The sequence below is a fragment of the Phyllobates terribilis genome, unplaced genomic scaffold (assembly GCF_046119375.1).
Source record: "Phyllobates terribilis strain yellow unplaced genomic scaffold, ASM4611937v1 Scaffold_12__6_contigs__length_324123572, whole genome shotgun sequence".
Taxonomy (NCBI): Eukaryota; Metazoa; Chordata; class Amphibia; order Anura; family Dendrobatidae; genus Phyllobates; species Phyllobates terribilis.
The window spans coordinates 291259240-291274702 of record NW_027362772.1 but is presented as its reverse complement, the minus strand read 5'-3'; the positions used below and the strand labels follow the sequence as shown (position 1 = coordinate 291274702).

The 15463-nt window shown below is 40.5% G+C and overlaps 1 protein-coding gene across 1 annotated transcript in view; it reads left to right on the top strand.

The window, feature by feature from the left end:
* The first annotated feature begins 2057 nt into the window (after window positions 1–2057).
* LOC141171626 (prostate stem cell antigen-like) overlaps window positions 2058–15463 on the top strand; it is a 63646-nt gene continuing 50240 nt past the window's right edge. Inside the window, exon 1 of the mRNA XM_073655297.1 lies at window positions 2058–2998. The gene's annotated coding sequence lies outside the window, so the exon portion shown is untranslated. The remainder of the gene's footprint in view (window positions 2999–15463) is intronic.

Here is a 15463-nt window from a genome sequence, read left to right as displayed (position 1 = left end):
TCTTTCTGTTCTAAATTGTCGGGTACAGATGCTGAATTGCCGGCCGGCTTTTTTAAAGAGACGGTGCATGAAAACACTAATATTTTTTTTAATAAATCCTTTACACTAAATGACAAGTGCAGTAACCAACACTGTCACTGTGCTTCTTATATGTGTGACTGATATGTTTCTATCTATCTAATCTATGTGTGATGCTCTATTCCTTCTTGTCTAAATTGTCGGGTACCGGTGTATGCCGCTGCTGAATTTGCCGGCCGGCTTTTTTAAAGAGAGTGTCTTCTGAGCAGTTTGTCAGCTTTTGGACATCTTTGCAGGTGTTTTCTATGTGTTTCTATGTGTTGTTGTTTGCCTGCCATTGGTTTTAACGGTGTTCGACGGTGTTCTAAGGTGTTCGACGAACAGTTCGACGAACAGTTCCTCGAACATCCCGGTGTTCGACGAACCGAACCCGAACACTACGGGGGTGGCTCAACACTACTGAAGGCATCAAAACTATGAATTAACAAATGTGGAATTATATACTTAACAAAAAAGTGTGAAACAAGTGAAAATATGTCTTATATTCTAGGTTCTTCAAAGTAGCCACCTTTTGCTTTGCAGACTGCTTTGCACACTCTTGGCATTCTCTTGATGAGCTTCAAGAGGTAGTCACCGGAAATGGTCTTGCAACAATCTTGAAGGAGTTCCCAGAGAAGCTTAGCACTTGTTGGCCCTTTTGCCTTCACTCTGCGGTCCAGCTCACCCCAAACCATCTCGATTGGGTTCAGGTCTGGTGACTGTGGAGGCCAGGTCATCTGGCGTAACACCCCATCACTCTCCTTCTTGGTCAAATAGCCCTTACACAGCCTGGAGGTGTGTTTGGGGTCATTGTCCTGTTGAAAAATAAATGATGGTCCAACTAAACGCAAACCGGATGGAATAGCATGCCGCTGCAAGATGCTGTGGTAGCCATGCTGGTTCAGTATGCCTTCAGTTTTGAATAAATCCCCAACAGTGTCACCAGCAAAGCACCCCCACACCATCACACCTCCTCCTCCATGCTTTACGGTGGGAACCAGGCATGTAGAGTCCATCCGTTCACCTTTTCTGCGTCGCACAAAGACACGGTGGTTGGAACCAAAGATCTCAAATTTGGACTCATCAGACCAAAGCACAGATTTCCTCTGGTCTAATGTCCATTCCTTGTATTCTTTAGCCTAAACAAGTCTCTTCTGCTTGTTGCCTGTCCTTAGCAGTGGTTTCCTAGCAGCTATTTTACCATGAAGGCCTGCTGCACAAAGTCTCCTCTTAACAGTTGTTGAAGAGATGTGTCTGCTGCTAGAACTCTGTGTGGCATTTACCTGGTCTCTAATCTGAGCTGCTGTTAACCTGCGATTTCTGAGGCTGGTGACTCGGATAAACTTATCCTCAGAAGCAGAGGTGACTCTTGGTCTCCCTTTCCTCGGGCGGTCCTCATGTGAGCCAGTTTCTTTGTAGTGCTTGATGGTTTTTGCAACTGCACTTGGGGACACTTTCAAAGTTTGCCCAATTTTTCGGACTGACTGACCTTCATTTCTTAAAGTAATGTGGCCACTCGTTTTTCTTTACTGCGCTGCTTTTTTCTTGCCATAATACAAATTCTAACAGTCTATTCGGTAGGGCTATCAGCTGTGTATCCACCTGACTTCTGCACAACACAGCTGAGGGTCCCAACCCCATTTATAAGGCAAGAAATGCCACTTATTAAACCTGACAGGGCACACCTGTGAAGTGAAAACCATTTCCGGTGACTACCTCTTGAAGCTCATCAAGAGAATGCCAAGAGTGTGCAAAGCAGTCATCAAAGCAAAAGGTGGCTACTTTGAAGAACCTAGAATATAAGACATATTTTCACTTGTTTCACACTTTTTTGTTAAGTATATAATTCCACATGTGTTAATTCATAGTTTTGATGCCTTCAGTGTGAATGTACAATTTTCATAGTCATGAAAATACAGAAAAATCTTTAAATGAGAAGGTGTGTCCAAACTTTTGGTCTGTACTGTATGTCAAAATATCTTATAGACACTATCTTATTGATGTTTTCTCTTATTGTATTATACTCTAAGATTCTATTTTAGGATGATAGCTGAACAGACCTAAATAGATTATAAAATAAGACAACTATCCAACAAATTAATGATTTCTTCCTATTCAGGCTTGAATATGTTTATTATCAGGATTAGACGACAGTCATTCTGAGTTTATTTCAGATTTATGTTATTTAGGCTGTGGGGGAGGAGACCAAGAGTAATGACTCATCATCGGCTTTCTCTCACCCTCTCCGGTGCGAAAGGTAGTAAGTACTACCAAACCATTGCACCATGGCTCACAACACCTGGTGCTCATACACCACACATTCTTATACTCTTTCTTTCTCTCATCTTTTCATTTTCTTTTTTCTTCTTCTCCTCCCCTGTCTACATGTCCTATCCCTCATCCAACTAAAACCCTATCTGATTTCTCCCTGGGTCTGGTTACCACATCCATATAACCAAATTACAAAACAACACAGACAATATGGATAAAGTAAAATTTTGCTCCTTTAATGTTAAGGGGCTAAATATCCCAGAAAAAAGGAAACAGGTCCTATACTCGAACCACAAACAACATATACCTATACTAATGTTTCAAGAGACACACTCGAAGACTGGGGCAATTCCGAACTGCACGTCATACGGTTACCCTAGATGGTTCCATAGTTCAAACCCAAACTCCAAATCTAAAGGAGTTTCAATAGCCTTTCATAAATCTTTTATGCCGGATTCTGTTATTGACACAGAAGGGAGATACATCTTCTTACGAATAACATGGTTGTCACGGAAATTTATCATTGCTAATCTATACTTCCCAAACCAGGGTCAACAGAAATTCGGATCTGAATGTAGGAGACTCTTGGAAGAGTTTGCGGGCTTCTCTTCGATAATACTTGGAGGTGACTTCAACCTCCCAATGAATCCTATAATAGATGTCTCCTCTGGTAAGTCCTCATATCCTTTATCCTCTATAAATTAGGTGAAGAAACAGATGCATGACCTAAGATTGGTGGATGTCTGGAAGGTTCTTCATCCCGACACAAAAGATTATAGCTTCTACTCACAGGTTCAATCGACATACAGCAGAACTGACTACTTTTTTATTTCGCATAACTTGCTGGATCTCAGACTGGAGGCAGATGTGGGGTCCATATTGTGGTCTGATCACGCGCCTATCTACTTCTCGATGCAGCTGGATTCACACCTGAGATCCAGCTTTTTGTGGCGCCTAAATGAAAACCTATTACAGGATCCTGTATGTAATTCAGAAGTGAAACAAACCATTGGAAACTTTATTGCGGATCATGATGTGGACCCTTAATCTCCTTCAATTAAATGGGAAGCTCTGAAAAGCGTTCTGAGAGGGGTATTCATATCACAGGGTACTCGCTTTAAAAAAGAACGCGCTGCTGAAATAATTAGCCTCTCTTCGCAGATTCATAAACTTGAGATGCAACATAAACAAGACTTGTCACCACTCACAATAACACAAGTTTCCACAACCAGACAAAAACTACTTACTATCTTAGACCAGAAAAGCCTGAGAGAGAGGGTCAGAAGTTGTTTCTATCAACTGGGTAACAAAAGTGGTACATTTTTGGCTAGAGCCTTGCATCAACGCAACCCACATACTTTTATCCCATTCATAAAAAATACTAAGGGGAAGAAGGTCCATAGTACCAATGACATACTTTCGGGTTTTAATGACTACTATCAATCTCTATACAACATAGTAGTACACTTCAAAGATCTCCCCACACATTCACTCCAAGACAAAATCAAATCTTATTTACAACTAAATAAATTGCCTACAGTACCCTGAGGAAACATTAATAGATTTGGAAAAAGATTTTACCTTAGAGGAGGTCACTTCTGTAGTTAAAGAATTAAAACTAGGAAAGGTCGTGGCCCAGACGGGTATACTGCCGGTTTTTACAAACAGTTCTCCGATTTACTATAACCATTATTCCTATCAACATGTAATTTTGCGTCATCTGGTGGCTCCTTCCCACCGCAAGCCCTAATTGCCCACATAACGATGATACCAAAGCCAGGAAAAGATTTATCTTTATGTAGCAACTATCGTCCCATTTCTCTAATAAATATAGACTTAAAAATTTATGCAAAAATGATCTCGAGGAGACTGGGTCACTTTCTGCCGAATTTGATAAACCAGGATCAGGTAGGCTTTATACCTGGGCGAGAAGCAAGGGATAACACCATAAGGTCTATATTATTAATAGACAGAGGGAAGAGGGGTTGATCCCATGTGTGTCCTGTCAATTGACGCTGAAAAAGCGTTCGATAGGGTACACTGGGAATTTATGTCCCACACGCTTGAAGGTATTGGGCTTAGAGAAAATATGTTGCGGAGAATTGTGGCGCTTTATGCTTCCCCCACCACTCAGGTCAAAGTTAATGGATCCCTATCATGCCCGTTCCATATACGCAATGGCACAAGACAGGGTTGTCCATTGTCGCCTTTACTGTATGTGTTAACCAAGGAACATTTGGCAATCGCAATACGCAACAACCCATCAATAAAGGGAATGAAGATCCAATCAGATGAGCACAAGATGGCGCTCTTCGCAGATGATATACTCTTATATGTCACATCCCCCATCACTAGTTTACCCAATATTATCTCAGAATTGCACAAATTTGGCTCCTTAAGTAATTTCAAAATAAACTCCCACAAATCTGAGGTGTTAAATATATCATTTCAACCAACTTTGGTATCCCAATTATGCTCCTCTTTTCCGTTTAACACTAGAACTACTGATGGAGTCATTTTGACTCCTTTCGTTTTTTATTTCTCTTCTGTGACTACATTTTTCAGAATTCCGGCTTGAAACTCGGTGACTTTTCCTCAAATATGATGTGAAAAAAGATTTTGTGAGAATAAATAATTTTGGTGAAAAATTTGCGCGTTTTTTTCAAAATTTACCAAGAACTACTGAAGGGAGTCATTTTGACTCCCTACTATATTTTGAGGTCCTTTTGTCACTAAATGTTGCTATAAAGTTTTGTGCATAATTTTTTCACTCTGTCTTATTTACCCTGATGTTCATATAGATGTAGTTCAATTTACATGTCAACTTTTCACATTTTCCTTGTGTTTTACCTGCTTGTATTACTGTGTAATGCTGAACAAACTCTATCTGATGAGGAGCTAGATGCATTCATTGCGATATTCTATGCTCATGGAATATCTGGCACGAACCGTCACTCGATTAGCAGTATTTGGTGTAATGACTGGGGAATACCGTTTTGCAAAGCGACAATGTCTAGGGACCGCTTTGTTGAAATTATGAGGTTTCTCAGATTTGATGAGAAATCTACTCGATCGGAGAGACTGCAAACGGACAAGTTTGCTCTATTTTCTACTGTGTGGGACAGGTTTATTGAAAATTGTATTGCGTGTTACAAACCTGGCCCATACATAATGGTGGATGAGCAACTTTTCCCAAGCAAAACTAGGTGTCCATTCACGCAGTACATGCCTTCCAAACCAGCTAGCTGTTGATAAGAGGAGCAAATATCTGGCAAATGGCTTCCCTTATCTAGGCAAAGATGACACACGCCGTGCTGAGGACCGTTTAGCTGACCATGTGGTAATGAAGTTATTGGACCCGTTTTTGAAAAAAGGTCGCAATGTTACAACCGATAATTATTTTACTTCAGTAAAATTAGCTAAACAGCTAAAAAGCAAAGGAACAACCATCGTGGGAACACTGAACAAGATAAGGCGAGAAGTGCCTAAAGAAATAAAATCCATGAAAGAGGAATTGTACAACACTAAAGTGTTTAGAAATGAAGACAATTTTACACTTACAGTATATCAAGGAAAGCCCAACAAAAATGTTGTCATTTTGAGTTCCGTCCATCCAGATGTTGTTGTTGCGTCTGATTCTGCTAAAAAAACTCCAGAAACGGTAAAGTTTTACAATGAAACAAAATATGGAGTAGATGTAGTGGATCAGATGGCACGAAAATATACCACACGAACATGCACAAGGAGATGGCCTGTTCATGCATTTGAAAATGCCTTAGACTTTGCGGGTATAAATGCATGGATAATATTCAAGGAGATTACCCACCAAAAAATGTCACGCAAGGCATTTTTGCAAACGCTTGTGAGAGAGTTGAGTGGTCCTTATGTCACAGATAGGGAAAAGGGTTCCACGTCCCAAGTTTCTAAATGCTCAGAAGTGATGGTTCAAACAAAATTTTGCCAGATCAAAGAAAAGTGCAAGAAAAATAGATCTGTCGGAAATTGTAAGACTTGTGGTAAGTCTTTGTGTGGGCAATGTACTGCCATAAATCAAAGGCAATGCCTAAAATGCGAAACACCAAATGTTTAGAAGGTGAATTCTGCGCCATATTTTCATTTTTATGCTCCTCCACCTACATTTTCTCTGCTTTTTGTTCTTCAGTTGATGTTTATATGTGTGCACTTGAATAAAAAAAAATGTTTGAAAAACGTCTATTATAATTATTGTTATTTTCTGTAGAAAAATAAGAAAAGCAGAAAAAAAACAATCAAAAGCATTACTGTTGGATCTCACAATAATAATACATTACAAAAAATATAATTATTAATAAATAACCACAAATGAAACTCTAAATATAAACGAAAACAAGCAAGGAGTCAAAATGACTCCTTTCAGTAGTTCTAGGCGGGGTCACGAGTCCAGTAGTCCTAGTGTTAAATGACTCTTGGATTTCCTCACTTACCTAGGCATGAAATTAACTGCAAAAACATCACAATTATATGATGCCAATTATAAGACAGTTTTATATAAGACAAAACTTGATCTGGAGAAATGGAATAAATTACAACTATCTTGGATTGGAAGGATAAATGCAATTAAAATAGACCTTCTACCACGCCTCTTATATTTCTTCCAAACAGCTCCCCTCTTCCTTCCAGCTTCCTTTTTCTCCAGACTCAAGAAGGCAATAACAAGATTCATATGGGCCAACAAACAAACACGCATATGGTATTTTTCACTAAACAGATCAAAACAGGCTGGAGGTTTGGGTCTTCCGAATTTTTCCCTCTAAAATTATGCTGTGCTCGGAACCTGTACTTTAGATCTATTTCACCATAAAAATAGCAAGAAATGGGTTGAAGGTGGCTTTCTCTCAATATAACCCTTTGGCGACTTTATGATCAGGAAGAAATGCCGACGAACATAGTGGCACTCTCTCCTTTCTCACTAGGAACCTGGTCTTATTCATCAGACGTAGCAACAGATCACTTCATTTGTCATCCATATCAGGCCCATTAACACCAATTTCCGACAACCCAGCCTTTCCGGCAGGTATAAATAAGACAATCTTTCTCAACAAACACAAAGACAAATATCCAATTGTTTATGATTACATAGACCACTCGGAAATGAAAACACTACAGGACATATTCTCTGGAATTGAACCTCGAGTAGGCTCATGGTTCTTCTATGAACAACTCAAAAGTTTCATCAACACGATATCTAAGCAGGCTAATATTTTTAGGCCACTCACTTCTTTTGAATCCCAGTGCCTCATGAGGAGCCCACCAGACCATACCATCTCGCTACTATACAAGACATTCCAAGAGAATCAAGTTACATCACATGATCCCCCTTCATTCTTTTCAAAATGGGAGAGTGACCTGGGAAAACCCCTATCACCTGAAGACCGCTCTAAAATTCTCGTATTCACATTCAGATCCTCACTCTGTTCAGTGTCCCAAGAGAGAAGCTACAAGATACTGTCTCGGTGGTACAGATGTCCATCCACTATTCATTCCATGTTCCCTACAACTCCAGACACATGTTGGAGATGTTGGGAAGAAAGGGGCTCGTACTTGCACATGTGGTGGTCATGCCCTCCAATTAAAAGTCTATGGTTGGCAATATTTGATCTATACAACAAAATGTCTCTATACAAAATCCACGCTACTATGGAATTAGTCTTATTATCTTTATGTGACATCTCCATCTCCAGATTTAAGAAAGGCTTACTTAGACACTTCCTCACAGCTATTAGGAATTTAATCCCCCGCTATTGGAAACAAACAAACTCCCCATCACGCTCTGATTTTGTATCCAAACTTAATAATATCCTTAGAATGAAATAATTGATAGGCCAAAGCACCGGGAACTCGGACAAGATATACAACACATGGACTCCTTGGATGGCGTTTAGAGAAACTTCAGAGCTGACCACCTGCTTAAATTGAAGTGGAATAGCAATCAGCAGCGTTAGCTCTCAATATTTAGTATTTAGCATTTATATATATATACTTTTAAAATAAATCACATTTATTGACACATTTTAATGTTGCGTTATATGGATCTGACTGGCCTTCACGAAAATTAAAATAAGACCTACAGGAAGAGAAACCAATTTCCTTCACCCCCTCCCTATCTTTCTCCTATTTTCTCTTACTCTCTCTACTTATCCCACCCTTCTCCTAATCAGTCCTAGTTTGTTTTAACCTGTATACTACCCTTCTTTTCCTTTCTCTACCCTTCTTTCTATAAGTTACATGTGATTATCTATTTACAATATGAGTTATACAGATAGTTTCCTTAAATTTCACTCAATTACCACCTAATTGTTCACAAGCTCATTTCTGAATATTTCGTTACTATGTGATTTAGCGATTATAGCTTTTTAAAACTTTGATTGTATGTATTTTCTAATATGACTTGAAAGCATCAATAAAATTCTGATTTACAAAAAAAAAAAAAGAAAGAAGAAGAAGCGCCGATGCCGGCAGGCAAGAGGTGATGCTCTCACTTCCATGCAGCGGTCTCGGACCACTGTCATGGCCAATAGATTGGGATGTGTAAAAAAAATTGCAACTCAACCTGCTATTCAAGATTCCCACAGACCCCGATAATATGGCTGTGAAATGCACGAGGATATCTCCAGCAGTCAAATAGACAATTAATGGAGTGATGGATCACTTATGGAAACCAAACTCCATTCTTACTGGGCATTCCAGGGGCCCGTAATCAGCAACAGTGAAGTTCCCAGAACACTTCATAACTAGTGATGAGCAAGTGTGCTCGTTTAACCCTTTAATTGAGCATGCTCGGGGGTTATCCGAGTATCTTCAGCATGAAGGTATAGTTTGTTCGAGTCCCTGCATCTGTATGATTTATGGCTGTTAGACAGCCTCAATAGTTTGTTAGGGAATCCTCACATGTGTTGAGCCTGTCTAACAGCCATAAATCATGCAGATGCAGAGACTCGAACAAACTATACCTTCATGCTGAAGATACTTGGATAACCCCCGAGCATGCTCGATTAATGGGTTAAACGAGCATGCTCGCTCATCACTATTCATAACCCTTTATTTTTTTTAGCTTGCCATTAAAGTGATTGTACACAATTGCTCACTAGTCAAAGTAAAAGTAATGTACGAAATACCATATGTGTTACTGCACTGTAACCAGAAATCAGACAAATGTATATATACAATAAATGTATTATTGATACACGACTATACAGTTAAAATAAAATTTAAAAATGAATAGTAAAAACAATGAAAGCAAAGGGAGGTTGATGAGAGACACAAAATAATAAAGATAAGAAAGCAATACAAAGTGTGGCCACAAGATGGCAGAATACTATCAAGGAGTAATGATAATAGGTATGTATAGGCACATATAGATGTTCACAAAGTTAATTACAATGTAATTCTGCAAGTTAGATATATAGAGATTTGGTGCAATGTAATGCACGGAAATAAAATCAATAGTGAAGAGATAAAGATGCATTAGAATCAGACATACCCAACAAATAATAGAATGTGTCACCACATCAGCCTCGAGCTCAGACCCCGACGCGAGTTTCGTTACTTCATCTTTGGGTCTAAAAGTAACCGTACTATTTGTATTGAAAATGTTGTGACTTGTGATATCGAAGTCACTGCACAGTCAGGTTTCTAACACACCATGTGCCACCAAGTTTAATACAATGGGATCTCTGCCATTGTAGCAAATGTCTCATATAAATATGACAGAAACAGGTCCAATTGGCCACTATGTTGCTCTAGACAAGCTTGCTATGATCACATGTAAGGGCTCATTTAGACATCCGTGCAAATTGATCCAAGCACAGACCGTTAATTCACTAATGCAGGAACTGACCACAGGTCTCCCGACCTGAGTGTGACAACCTCATAGAAATACACAAAGCTGTCCGGTCAGGAGAGCCATGGCCAGTCCATGCATTGTGGTCCAATATTAGTCCGAAATCCATGGACATCTGCATGAGCCCCAAGAGTAGAGCACTGATAAGACTATCGGTTAGATAAGACCTACCAAACTCATGAGAGCTAAAAGGGTTATTCCAGGGATTTACCTTGAAGCTATAGCCTTAACCCAGTGATTTTCAACCTTTTTTGAGCCGCGGCACACTTTTTATACTTAGAAAATCCTAGGGCACACCACCAACCAAAATAGCACAAAATGACGCTAAAACAGTCATATTATACATATAGTTAATAATATAGATTCTAAATTTATTTTACTCACTCAGTGTGAAACCTGGGCCTGTTTCGATAAACACAAAAGGGATATCCTGGCAGGAATGGTGGAAAGACACACACGAAGCTCTTCCTCAACAGTTCTCAGTTTCTCCCTGTTTTTAGTTTTTATCGCAGTCAAGCTTGAGAAGCCCAGCTCACATAGATATGTGGTTGAAAATGGGAGAAATGTCAAAATAGCTTTGTTGGCCAGAATGGGGAACTCCTTGGCAACAGATAACCAAAAACTGTCCAAAGGAAGATCAGCAAACTTTAGCTTTAAACCGCGATCTTGCTTCAGTTCAACGAGTTCCTCTTGCTCCTTTAAAGTCATGTCCTTTCCAGCAACGGATAATGAGCTGTATGGGTCCCTAACCCAGTCAAGGCATTCTGTGAAGGCTGAAGAGAAATAGAACGATAACTTCTCCTCAAGAGTTTTCAAATGTCTGCCAATCGCTTCGCACATTGCAGCAGTATTGTCATCATGCAGTTTCTCGGTGAGTGGGAACATCTGAAGGTTGCCACCCTGCACATATTGTTGCCAGAGCTGCACCTTTAAACGGAATCCGTTCATTTTATCAGTGCTTGTAAGCAGGTTTTCATTTCGACCTTGCATCCGTGTGTTTAGTTCATTCAGATATTGAAATATATCAGCCAGGTATGCCAGCTTTGCACACCACTCATCACTTGCAAGCAGCTTTGAATAATCGGACCTCTCGTTTGTAAGAAATATTTTAAGTTCCTCTCACAACTCATACACACGGGCCAGCACTTTGCCGCGTGACAGCCACCTGACCTCCGTGTGGAGCAATAAGATTTTATGTTCCGCTCCCATTTCTGTACACAAAGACGCAAATAAGCGACATCTCAAAGGTCGCGTCTTCACAAAGTTCACTATGCGCACAACATCATCCAACACAGGAGCTAGATCTGCTGGTAAGGTCTTTGCAACGAGGGCCTCACGGTGCAAGAAACAGTGGGTAGCAAGAACATCTGGGTTTCTTTCTTTAACCCTACTTACAAAGCCTTTGATGCGCCCGACCATGGCTGCGGCTCCATCAGTGCAGACACCTGTGCAGTTTTCCCATGTAAGTCACTTTTATCAAGATATTCCGATGTGACTTGGAATATTGCCTCTCCTGTTGATTTTTCTGTCAGTGCCTTGCAAAATAGGAAGTTTTCTCTAATGGCTTCACCATCCACAAAACGCACATTGGCCAACAACTGACAATGTCCACTGATATCCATCGACTCATCAAGTTGCAAGGCAAATTTCTTACTGATGCGCACCTTTTCCAAAACAACTGTTTCAATGTCCGCAGACAAGTCATCAATCCGTCTGGCAATTGTGTTATCAGAGAGAGGCACTTTAGCTATCTCTTTAGCTGCTTCAGGGCCAAGCATCTCATTTACAATAGCTTTACAAGCTGGTAGTATTAATGTTTCTGCCACAGTGTGGGACTTTTTTGATTTAGCTATGAGTTCAGCAACAAGGTAGCTAGCTTTGAGGGCTCTCTCATTTACCTTTGTGCTTTCTCTCAAAAAAGTTGCCCCTTTCTCATTGTTTGTACGTAAGCGTACAAAATACTCCATCGGTTTATTTTGAATGGAAGCGTGTTTCGTTTGGAGATGGCGTTTAAGTTTGCTTGGCACCATAGCGCTATTGGAAAGCTTCTCACCACACACCAAGCACAGTGGTGTTGGTGCTGTCGCATCCCCAGTGGAAGTAAATCCAAATGAAAGATAGCTTTCACTGTATTGCCTTGAGTTCACAGTCTTGTCTTTTTTCTTTTGTCAAACTCTCATAATAGGGCCTTCATTTGGGTTAGAATTGTGTCCAGGGTCCTGTTCGGCATTTGCCTTTTCCATTCTCAAATACTTCTCCATCACTGCTGAGATAGTGTGCGCAGCCACACACTAAAATAGAAGAGTATTACATTATCTGCCACACTTAAAGGACCTCTGCTAGGCATATTTCTTTCCTGAGGGCTTAAAAAGCAGCTCTCGTGGTGACAAGAAGCTGATTTAAACCCCCCAAGAGTGAACTTCGCGAGAGCTGTATGTGTGTGATAATAACTTATATTACTACGGTCTGCATTTCCTGCTTGAATTGACACTAGTGACGTAGCACTCAGCTTTCTCTATAAGTAGAATAGAGCCGGCTGCCAAGTGCTACGCCACTAGAGTCAATTCAAGCAGGACATGACTGCTGAAGAACGGTACTAATATCATTTATTATTCCATACATACAACTCTCACAGAGTTCACTCTTGGGGGTTTTAAATCAGCTTCTTACCACCACAAGAGCTACTTTTTTAGCCCTCAGGAGTGAAATATGCCTGGCAGAGGTCCTTTCAATAAATTATTTCTTTTAAAAAAGTGAAATAAAAAAGGATAACCCCCTCATATATTCAATCCCATGTAACCTCATAAATACAATCCCACGTATATGAGCACATGATTATCAGCATCATATACTGTGGTGATGTGCACTGTACAGCGCCACAGTATATGGTGCTGATTATTATGTGGCTCATATACTGCAATATAAAGGGGTACAATGAGAAGTACTATGGCCATGAGGCCAGAGTACAAGTGCCAGCTCATATACTCAGCATATGAGCTGGTACTTGTAGTACTCCAGCCTCATGACTATAGTATTTCTCATTTTACATTTCTCATTGTTATATCCAGTATACTGCTGGAGTACTAAAAGTACCAGCTCATATGCTGAGTATTCTGCCAACAGTTCATATACTCAGGCAAAAGCTCATATAGTCAGCATTATTGGCGGGCATTACCTTGGCGGCGGGCAAATGCGAGAGTCTCTCCGCTCTCAGGATGACGCGCAGGCCTCGGTGACGTCATTAAGTCGCGCGAGGTTCAAAGCTTGCACATGTGTTATTGTACACGTCTCCTACATTGTAAGAAGGCGTGACTGCGCATCGAGCGCATTGCCGGAAAACAAAACACAGGGGGCACCATAGTTTGGGGAACTTTCCCCGCGGCACACCCGACCATGTGTAGTGTGCCGCGGAACACTGGTTGAAAGTCACTGCCTTAACCTACATTGTCAGGCACAGCTTTCATGCATGCAAGTGTTGATGTGTTTGATCCAAACTGTTAAGATCGGAACTCCTTGGTCCGATCATAGGAGTTGATTCTGTGCACATCCAGCATACTCAGAAATATACTTTAGAGTAAAGTCAATCAATCCTGATGGGTCATAATTTCCAAGAACTCTGCTCTACTAGGAACCCATTATTGTGTCCACCTACCAGAGGATGAAGTCCAACCCTGGATTCAACCGTAAAGGACCTGTTGTGCTCCATTAGTTTGGCGTAGGATTGGTTTTGTCAGAATTATAGGTTTATCAGATTAGAACCCATTCACGCTCTATTTTAGGGATACATTATCAATTTGAATGGAAATTCACATAAAAGCTTCTGCTGAATATAATTGACAACTTGTCGTATAAATTTACTATTCTTTTCTGCAAGATTAATAACTTTATTAAGAAGTTAATGCCTCATTTATTTGGGTCCAATCCTCTTTGGCTCACTACCCTAGCAGCTCAGAGCTAGAGCAAAGAAAACCTACAGGCACGCAACAAAATAATCACTAGAGTTGAGCAAAATGATTTCCTGGACTTTTTCTAGCAGCATCATCAGTAGTCCATGGCTGCTGGGCAAGAGTCCAGCGAACCTTCTATGTGCATCACTGGAGCCTCTTCTGATAAGGAGGTCAGACGAGACATTATGAAAGTGTCACACCGCAACAATGATGCCGTACCAAGTCTACTAATCAGAACATGAGCGGCAGGTAGGAGGAGGTTCGCCAGGTTCTGGTCTGCCCAACTCACTTTTCAGTATAGTATAAATTTATACGAAAACCAGAATGAACTAATAAATATGCAAAAGCATGCTGCCAAGTAGTAATGATAACAAGTATGAATAGGCACATTATATATATATATATATATATATATATATACACATATATATATACAGTCATGGCCAAAAGTATTGAGAATGAGACAAATAGTAATTTTTCCAAGGTTTACTGCTTCATTTTTTGTAATGGCAATTTGCATATACTCCTGAATGTCAAAGAGTGATCAGCTTAACAGCAATTACTGTACTTGCAAAGTCAATATTTGCCCAGAAAATGAACTTTAACCCCCAAAACACATTTCAACATCATTGCAGTCCTGCCTTAAAAGGAGCAGCTAACATCGTTTTAGTGATTGATCCATTAACACAGGTGTGGGTGTTGATGAGGACAGGGCTGGCGATCACTCAGTCATGATTAAGTGAGAATGACATCACTGGACACTTTAAAAGGAGGCTGGTTCTTGGTATCATTGTTTCTCTTCAGTTAACCATGGTTATCTCTAAAGAAACACGTGCAGCCATCATTGCACTGCACAAATATGGCCTAACAGGGAAGAGTATCGCAGCTACAAAGATTGCACCTCAGTCAACAATCTATCGCATCATCAAGAACTTCAAGGAGAGAGCTTCCATTGTTGTCAAAAAGGCTCCAGGGCGCCCAAGAAAGACCAGCAAGCACCAGGACCGTATCTTAAAACTGTTTCAGCTGTGGGATCGGACTACCAGCAGTGCCGAGCTTGCTCAGGAATGGCAGCAGGCTGGTGTGAGTGCTTCTGCACGCACTGTGAGGCGGAGACTCTTTGAGCAAGGGCTGGTTTCAAGGAGGGCAGCAAAGAAGCCACTTCTCTCCAGAAAAAACATCAGGGACCGACTGATATTCTGCAAAAGGTACAGGGAGTGGACTGCTGAGGACTGGGGCAAAGTCATTTTCTCTGATGAATCCCCTTTTAGATTGTTTGGGACATCTGGAAAACAGCTTATTCGGAGAA